Below are 10,170 nucleotides of genomic sequence, written 5' to 3' on the forward strand. Positions count from 1 at the left end.
GCCGCATATTTTATTTTTATTTCAATTTGGTCCCTCGCTGCGTAGCGTTTTGGAAGGCGGGAATAATTTCCCTTTTGGTTCTCCATTGTTGTGCGCGCATTCAATTTAGTCCTATCTTCAATTTTATTTCAAATCTGCCCCTTTTTTCGTTTTAATTCAATTTAGTCCATTTTTAGTTATTTTTTTTATGATATTATCATTATACCATTATTATTATTATTACATTATTTGCTATCATTATTACTATTGTATTTACTATACATATACATATACATATACATATACATACGCATATTTCATATACAATATATGTGCATGTCTTTAATATATACTTTTAAGCCTTTATAAATATGCATATATTTTTACATACATACTCTTTTATATATATTTTATTTTACTTCCTAATTTTTATATACTTTATATTTTATCTATATACATAAACGTTTTATAACATATACACTTTCCACATTTTATAATTTAAAATACACATACATTTTTTAAATATATTTATGTACACGTTTTTAAAAATCATTGTAAATATTTTTATTAGTTACATATTCTATTATTTTATATACATATTGTACATATATACATATTTAAATATATACGAATGCTAATTTTCATGATTTACCAATACACTTATACATTTTATTTTTGTAAATATATACACATATGCATACTTTTTATACTTTTATTTTATTTTCACGATTTTCATATACATATATACATGCATTTTTATTAGTTTTTTTTTGTTTGATGTATTCCATTCTTTTTTTGTATACTTGTATATAGGGGTGAGCATTCGATCGAATCGAATAGAATCGAATCGAATCGAAAATTTTCGAGTTAATCGAGTTTTCGAATCTCATTTTATCATCCTAACTTTATTTGAAGTTTTCTCGAATCGAGTCGAGTGAGATGGAATTCGAATCGAATCGAATTGAATATATTTGTTCGAGTTAAATTTTAAAAAATAATTTTGGGTCCTTGTAACCAATGTCACCCATCGTAATAAAATTTGTCCACCTTAATCAAATTTTTATTAACTTTCATCACCTCATAATTTATTTATTAATTTTTATATCTTGGTTAGCTTATTTGTTTGCTTAGTTGTTTCAATTATCTTGGATTCTTTTCACTATGTATTTTGGAATTAAAATATATTAAATATAAAAATATGATTTTTAATAAAATTTATTTTAAAAATAAAATTTGAAATTGATACCAATATAAAATTTTAACACGAATATTTTATGGCATAATTAAGAATTCAATTTTAATATAAATATTCAATATGACTAAACAATTCAATAATATAAATAATATAAAATGTGAAATTTAATTTAATAATATAAATAGTAGATATAAATAAAATTATTACTATTTATGTTTAGTGATTTTTTGGATAATTTTGATTTTTATTTGAGAGTAAAGGGTGAGAAGTAAAAGTTTAGGGGAAAATAAAAGTTTTGGGGAATAAAATTTTGAGGAAAGTAAATAGGAGAGTAAAATTTTGGAGGAAAATATTAAAAAAAATTGGAGGGGGAGGGTTTGGGGTAGATGGGAGGTGGGATGGGAAGAGAATAAAAGTTTTAGGGAAAAGTGGGAGGAGTAAAAATTTTGGGGAAAATAAAAGTTTTGAGGGTTTTGAGAGTAAAATTTTGAAAAAAAAATAAATGGAAGAGTAAAATTTTGGTGGGAAATGGATTTTGGATAGATTGGGGGTTGGGAGGAGGAGTAAAAGTTTTGGGGAAAAGTGGGAAGGAGTAAAAGTTTTGAGGGAAAAGTAAAAAAGTTTGGGAGTTTAGGGTAAAACTGTAAAATATTATAGTTTGATATTGAATTATTCAATTATTCGAGTTATTCAATTGAAAACTCAACTCGATTCGAACTCGAATTGAAAAAAATTCGAGTTGATTCGAATAACTCGATTAACTCGAATAACTCAATTCGTTTAACTCGAAATTCGAATTTTTTTTCGATTTTTTCGAGTCGAATCGAATTTGCTCACCCCTACTTGTATATGTGTGTTAAATATATGCATACACATATTTACAAATTTACTTGTATTTTGTGCTTATATTTTGTAAATACATATACAGATGCATTTTAAATTAAAGTGTTTGTTTCATGTTATACATTAACTTTTTAACATACTTTCTAGAAAATATTTATTTTGGATGCATCAAAGCATTTAAAATCATCATATTTTGTAAATTTTCAAAATATTTGGCATTCATGATTCTCGAGAAAGATCGTGTCCTAACTTACTGGATTGCGATTATTTTTCGACGAATTTAGAAAGCCAAGTGTTCAGTTTGCAATAAATTCACAAATTTCAAAAGGCTTATTCTCGGGAATTCAAAATGTCGGGTCCTAACTTACTGGTCGTGACATTTTGTCATGTCGAAATAAAAATTTCTAAAACAAAAGGCAATATTCGGTATTTTGAAGATTTAAAAATATTGTTCCCTAACTTACTGGGTGTGGTGTTTTATTTATTTGAGATAAGAATGTTTTATTATTTTGATTCATTCATGAGATAAAAAGTTTTCTTTTGAAATCTTGTCAAATTTTCGACACCTAGACATTAAACAATCAATTTGATACCTATTTTGGGCGTTACAAGGGTGCTAACCCTTCCTTGTGCGTAACTGACTCCCGAACTTGTTTTCTCAAATTTCGCAGACCAAAATCATTTTTAAGGTGACCCGATCACACCTCAATAAAGAATCTGTGGCGACTCCAATTTTTGTTTTTAAAAGTCGATAACTAAATTTTTGTTTTCAAAAAAATGATTTCGATAGCTTCAAATTAATATTTCGAAGCTATACAAATATGGCTATGTAAAAGTATTAACAACCATATTATTATAATATAAAGTATTTCACAACCACATTTTATAGTTGTTAAAATAAATATTTGACAATGACATATAGTCATGGCGTAATGTAATACACAATTGCAAATAATATTTGTTAGCTAATAGTATTATTGTTATGTAAACCATATGACAACCATATATTATAGCTGTTAAAACAAATTTTTGAAAATGTCATTTAGTCGCTATGTAGTGTAATACACAACCAACTAAAATGTTGTTACAAATTAATATTTGACAACCATCGTATTATAATCACGTAAAAGATTTAACATCTGAATTTATGTTGTTAGAAATTCTATTTTGCTGTTGCGTAATAATTTAAAATAATTTTATTGCAACTTAAATATTTTTACACAAATAAATTAAAGCATTGCTTAAAAATATTATATTTGAAAATGGAAAAATTCATTGTAATACATATAATTATGGAAAGTATACGCAACGACCCTGAAATAACTTTTGGTGTTTACAATAATTTTAACAACAATAATACAGTCTTTAGTAACTACTTTGAACATTGAAACTAACCATTTTATTGTAGTGAGCACATTTGAAGGTAAACATGCTAAAGAAAGATAATAGTAATACCAGTCCATTAAAACAACTTTTGCTTTCATATCTATGCCCACTCCATTCAAATCAAATACCGATTAAGCATTCTAATTAATGGCATCTTATATGAAACTTAGTATGAGTGTAAAATATTACAAACCTAGTACTTAATGCTGATTCCCAAATTTTAACAACAAAAGTTTGTCATAGTCCTACTCAATCAAAATGAGACAACCCTGGATAAGGAAGATGAATCTGGCCACGGGTTTGCCATCTTGAAGGGAGTTTGTGACCATGATGTTGCAACCAGGGGGGGCTGATTTAGACGTGATCATGACTCATGAGGCCTTTGAGTTATCGATATTTACCACAGGCGGGCCTTGTGAAATCCACGATTTTGGCCCATCACCCGTAAACGGACCTGAAAAAGTATTTTTTTCTCTACTTTTTATTACTTCAATAGATATTTCTACCTACATTTTAACAATTTGATCTAGAAAAAAAAAAAAAGGTAGAAAGGATTTGTCCTATGGAATGGGTGAGATGTGAGCTGAATTTATTTGTAGGATAAGATTTACAATACATAGATGGAAAGACAAAAATATACAAAAGGGGTGCAATTTCAGTGGCGGAATCCGGGGAAAAAGAATAATTAAATGTGAAAGAAGAAGAATAAAAATCAATGGATGAGGTAGGTAATAGCTAGGGCAAGTAGAAGGAGAATGTAAGCAATTCCTTGATCAATGGCAGTACCATCGCTGGAAGGGGCAGGTGCAGGTGCAGGTGCAGGCGAAGAACCCATGGTTTGGCCGTAACTGAGTTGCACAAGTGCAAATAACAGGAACCCGATGGCCGCTGGAACAACATGAAACTTCATTGAACCCATCTTTAAAATAAAGTTTTTTTTTTTTTTGTTTTTTAATTGAAAGATACAAAAACAAGGGGAGAGTTTTGTGGGCGTGTTGGTGAAATTTTGAGGAATTTGATGGTATTTATAGTGGGTGGGACGGCAATTTCCTGGAAAGCGAGAGGCGTAAAAAGTTGAAACTGATGGTGACCTTTCTGCGAACGCATGGTGGACATCGGAAAATTTTGACTCAGGTTGGCTTGGTCTTGGCTGCTGCTACGTTAAAGAACAAAAGATTGACTAACCTTCCAAGGGTGGCTTGCCTTTGATGTTTCTAAAAATGTGTCTTTGGGCTAAGCCTAGCCCCATCACCCTGCCCTTTACATTTCTTTCATTGTTTTTCTAAACCAATTCTTACTGCAATTCATTTTCTAATGCATACGGTTACAATAATAACGATACTAATTGAGTTAAAATTTAATTAATATTATTAAGTTAAAATTTAATTAATATTATTTTTATTATTATTTATACTGTATAGACTCGACAATTAATAAAATTATTAAAAATTAATTTTAATAAAGTATTAAATATAAATATAATAATATTTTTCTTTTACTAGTTTGTATGAAATGTTTAATTAAAACAACTAAAATAAATAAATATATAAGGATTGAACTTAAATTTAATGAGAGTTTATTTATATATATTTCACTATGCTATTTATAATTCAATTGTTAAATAATTTTTATAAATATATTTTTAATATTAATTTTTCATTGTGACAAAATCTAATTCTAAGAAAATCAAAATATTTATGCATGTGATGAATTTTACAATAATTGTGAATCCCAGATCAAGCCACAACAAAGGACACAATTGAGAGGTGATTGCATTTTGCACTCTTTACTTAAAAATGAGTAAATTAGTCATTATATGTTACATTAAAAATAAATTGATCTTTTGATAAAAATTCTATCCATATCTACCGTTTAAAATTAGTCCATGTATGTCAATATAAGGTACATATGACACGTCACATATTATCATTTAGTTATTTCATTAGCCACGTCAGTTTTTAACATTACAAATAGATAAAAATTTTAACATAAAGCCTAACATGTAAAAATTAATTTACTTATTTTTTAATTAAAAAAAATATAATCTAATTCTTAATACATAACTTCTCTTTTTGGAAAATGACCCAACGTGTGAGTGGGGTTTAGACACTCTTAGAGTTAGTTTGGCAATACTTTTGTAAAAGTGCAGTGGAAAAATACTTCTGAAGAGTGTTTCTGAAAAATTTGGTTTAAAATTTAAATGTTTAGTATTACTATTAAAAAGTACTTTTGAGAAATAAAATGTTCATTTTAGACATGTTATTATCAAGTAACAAATATAGATTTAAATAATATTTAAATTAGTTAATATTATTATATTTTAGTAAGAATATAAAATTATTATAATTTGTTGTTAATATTTTAATATATGAAATATAAATTTAAAATATTTTAAGCAATAAATATTAATTATTTATAAAATTTAATTAAAATATATAAACTATATTTTAAATATTTAAATATAACCATTAAATATTTGTAATTAGTATTTACAAAAATATTTTTTATTTTTAATTAATGATTTTAACATATTTGTAATTAAGCACCAAGAAAAAAAGAGAAAGTACTATATTATTGGAGGGTAAAAAGTAATTAAGTACCAAAAGTATTTTTGGGAGAGGAAAAACAAAAAATTTCAGCCAAAAATAACTTATTTAGCATAGATTTTCTTTCAAAAATACTTTTAAAATCATAAATACTTTTTTTAAGCACTCCTAAACCCTAAGCCAATAATGCTGTCAAATCTAACTGATACCTTTTTTTTTCAAAAAGAAAAAGAACTTTTGGAGCATCATCATGTATCTCGAAACCATTTTTTTGAAAACAAAAATTTAGTTGTCGACTTTAAAAAACAAAAACTGGAGTCGCCACTGATCCTTGATTGAGGTGTGATCGGCCCACCTTAAAAACAAATTTGGCCTGCGAAATTTGAAAAAACGGGTTCGGGAGTCAGTTACGCACGAGGAAGGATTAGCACCCTCGTAACGCCCAAAAATCGGTACCAAATTGATTGTTTAGTGTCTTGGAGTCGAAAATTAAAGAGATTTTGTTAAACTCAAATGTTGAAATCTGAAAAGGATAATCAATTACTCAAGTCATGCGAAGAAATTGAGACCCAATACGTTAGGGTACAATTTCTCAAAATCCCCGAATTTGAATATCACCTTTAGCTTTTAAAGAAAATCTTCATTTCGAGAAAATAATATGTCATGCCCAATACGTTAGGACACCACAAATTAAGTTCCCGAAAATGATTTTTATACTTATACATTTTAAATAACGAATATTCTCGGTTATTTAGAATTGATAAAGAAAATCGGAACCCAATACGTTAGGGCTCAATTTCCCTCGAAAATCCCTAACCTTGAATATCGTTTTTATTTTGAAAGCCTTTGGATCATAAAACCGTTTTAAATGTTTTAACAAAATCAATATATATTTTGAAAATATATTAAAATATTAATGCAATATGAAACAAATATTTTAATTTAAATTATGCATATATGTGTATTTACAAAATAAATTATGACATATAAGTATATCTTAAAATAAATGCCTATGCATACGTTAAACGTATATATAAAAACTATGAAAGTGAGGTATAAAATATGTATAGGTATATAAAAAATATAAGTAAAATATATTTATAAAAATATGAAAATGTGTATATATGTATGCGAGACAAATGCAAAAATATATTTAAATACTTATGAATAACGTATATACATATATATATTTAAAAGAACATATATAATTGATCAAATTTCTTTAAAATAAAAAAATGATATGAAAATTATATAATATAAATATATATATGCATATGTATATAAAACTAAGAAAAATAAAGTAATAATAAAATATATGATATACATATAGTGTATATTTTAAAACGTTTTAAAATGTATATATATATATATTAATATGCCTATACACATGTAAATAAACATAATAATACTATATAATATGATAATAATAATAAACTGATAATAATACAGTAATATTAATGGAAATAAAGAAGAAAGAAAAAAAATATTCTAATTTAGACTTTAAACAAACATTTAGGGCAAATTTATAAAAAATAAAATGCAAATGGACCAATTAGAATGCACAATTAACTTTGAAGGATCAAAAGGGAAAATAATCCCTCCCTCCAAAACGCTGCACAACAATACGGGTCAGATTGAAACAGTTATAAAACATGTGGCCAAATTTATAAGAAATAAATAATTTAATTTACAAGCACTGTAAAAAGAAAGGACCAGTTTCGAAAATAAACCATTTGAATAAAAAACAATCAATGGCCATTAAACGGCACCACTTTTCGTTAATATTAAAAAAAATAAGAAAACAAAATTCCTTTAAAAACATCTTTATTCCATTTTCTTTAAAGAACAGAGGGGAAAAGGGGGGGGTTCTCTGCTAGGTTTTTTCTTAGCACCCTCCCCACACGTCGCCACCATCAAAGATCCACCGCCGCTGAGCCGTCCCTTGGCCTCCGACGACGCTCCGGCGACACCAGGTAAGCCCCCTTTCTCTCCCTCTTCGTTTATTTTTGTTGTGTTTTTTTTTAAAAGAAGCAAAAGAAAAGAACAAGGTAAATTAAAAAAAAACAGTAAAAGAACAGAGAAAGAAAACAAGATCCCACCTTCAAAAATGTTTCTTTCCGTCTATTTTCTTTTTGATTTCGGTATAAAAAATTTGCTAACCCCTTTTTACAGAAATCCATTGGCTTTTTATAGCCAACTCCTTTTTTACAATCTGCTCCCCTTTAGACACTCCCACTGTTTGTGGTTTATTGCAGGTAGAAACGGCGTTGTGCGAAGCTGCTGATCGTGGGTGAAGCGACGTGGGAGTGATGGGCAGTTGCTGCAGCGTGGGGCATTGTTGCGAGGGAAGAACGTGGGCAGTTGCGGTTGCTGCGGCGCTGAGGCACAAAAGCTGCCTAGGGCTGCTGTTGAAAATTGTTAGGGCTAGGTATTGGGCCAGTGTTGGATTATTGTATTTGGGCCGATGGGTTTGGGTTTGATGTAATCTGGGCTTTAGTTTTAGTTGGGCCCGGGTAAAATTGGGTGTTACAGTGTTTATATTTTTAAAATTGCATTTCGGGTTAATGTGTAAAATTCACCTAATTTATTCTCATTTACATTCAAATTACTTATGTTTTGGATAAATCTGGTACGACAAAAAAGAAAAACTGAAAACAGTAATAAAAAACCTAAAGAGGCGCAATATTGATGGCAATTGTTGAGGAGGCTCCCTCATCTCCCAACCCATGCCAATGTTCACACAGCGTCTAATATAAGCTATATACTCACTCATCACTTCAAATTAAAATAGTTCCCGAATACCAAAACACACTTTTTCATAATTTTAAGCCTATAGTTGTTCACATTTCAAAAGATTTAATTTTTTAAAAATATTTAAGAATGACATCCAATTAGAATGTGACATTTCCTTACACACCACTAACAAGGTTGCTAAATTGACACCATTTTAGAGTTATTTGTCAACAATTATATTTATCCGAGAATAACTAACTTTATTTTCTAAATACGTATCTACACTAGCCTTCCTGTTGGGAACAGAATGAAAGAGATGTTGATAGGCTTTAACATAAAAGGACGTGGCAGCACCTCATTATGAAGTGGAATCATGGTAGGGAAAGTATCGTTTATTAGGTTAAGTGGGCGTATGATATGAGTCAGCTGATGCTTTTGGACCACTCTCTAACACTCGAAGAAGCTTTCAACGTCAAAGCAAAAGCTTTCTGGAATCTATCAAAACACTGCTTTATGCCCCAGCCTTTACTTCCCCACCTCTCCTTATTCCTTCCTTTGCTTAATCGTTTCCCTCATATAAAAAACTCTCACACCCACACCCATACTTTGCTTCACAACCTCTGTTCACACACCAACACCAACATCATCATAATAATACCCAGAGTGAAAGGCTCAAGGGAGAGAAAGGAAACAAAAATGTGCCATGCAAACATTCCTTGTGGTGGCAAGCCGGACTTGCTGGTGCAACGCAGCTGGTTCCTTTTGCAGGCATCTATGGTCGCTAACGACCATCATTCACCCAGGGTGGCTAGAGACACTGGTGGATCCACTGGTTCCATGAAGTGGTGTATGTGTTCACCTACAAAACACCCGGGGTCTTTTCGATGTAGGCACCACCATGCAGATTATGTGTGGGGTGGTCGATTCATCACCAAGAAATGACTGCACCACTATTCCTAGAACTTGTGTGGGAGAGGGGTGACTGGTAGTATATAATGTAACAAATGGTTTCAACTATTTCATCACATATACGGCTTCTCCTTCCTAGATATTTCTTCTTGTTTTTTTTCCTCGTGAAATCTGTTTCTTGGCCCACTATTGCTATTTCCCATGATACCTGCGCTTCAACTCCCAACCCATTTCTTGATATAAGAATTCAATGAAACGAAGGAAAACTGTAGAAATCTCTGTAATCTAATACTTTTCTGATTTGATCTAACAATTATCACCCTTATCTTTGAACATCGTAGTAATTTCTTCTGGCTGTTGGTCTATCCAATTCAACAAAAATATTAAACAATTGATACCCTCCAAGCCTCTTCACATGAGAATTTATATTTAAAGAACTACAACTGCAAGACATCGATTATGTTCTTATTCAGCATGGAGGAAACCAACTACAGAATAGTATTAGCCTATCCGTGCAAAGCTCAAATCCAAATTCTAAATTCAATTGCATCTCAATATTTATATAATCATAAGGTAAGC

At 29.6% G+C, this 10,170-nt stretch overlaps 1 long non-coding RNA gene across 1 annotated transcript; it reads left to right on the top strand.

Annotated features, from left to right (window-relative positions):
* Positions 1–7,743: 7,743 nt before the first annotated feature.
* Positions 7,744–8,574, top strand: LOC105774832 (uncharacterized). The gene is made up of 2 exons (XR_001127562.2): positions 7,744–7,922; positions 8,205–8,574. It is a non-coding gene; the product is annotated as an uncharacterized LOC105774832 (long non-coding RNA).
* The last annotated feature ends 1,596 nt before the right edge of the window (positions 8,575–10,170 follow it).

Source organism: Gossypium raimondii, chromosome 6 (assembly GCF_025698545.1).
Source record: "Gossypium raimondii isolate GPD5lz chromosome 6, ASM2569854v1, whole genome shotgun sequence".
Classification (NCBI taxonomy): Eukaryota; Viridiplantae; Streptophyta; class Magnoliopsida; order Malvales; family Malvaceae; genus Gossypium; species Gossypium raimondii.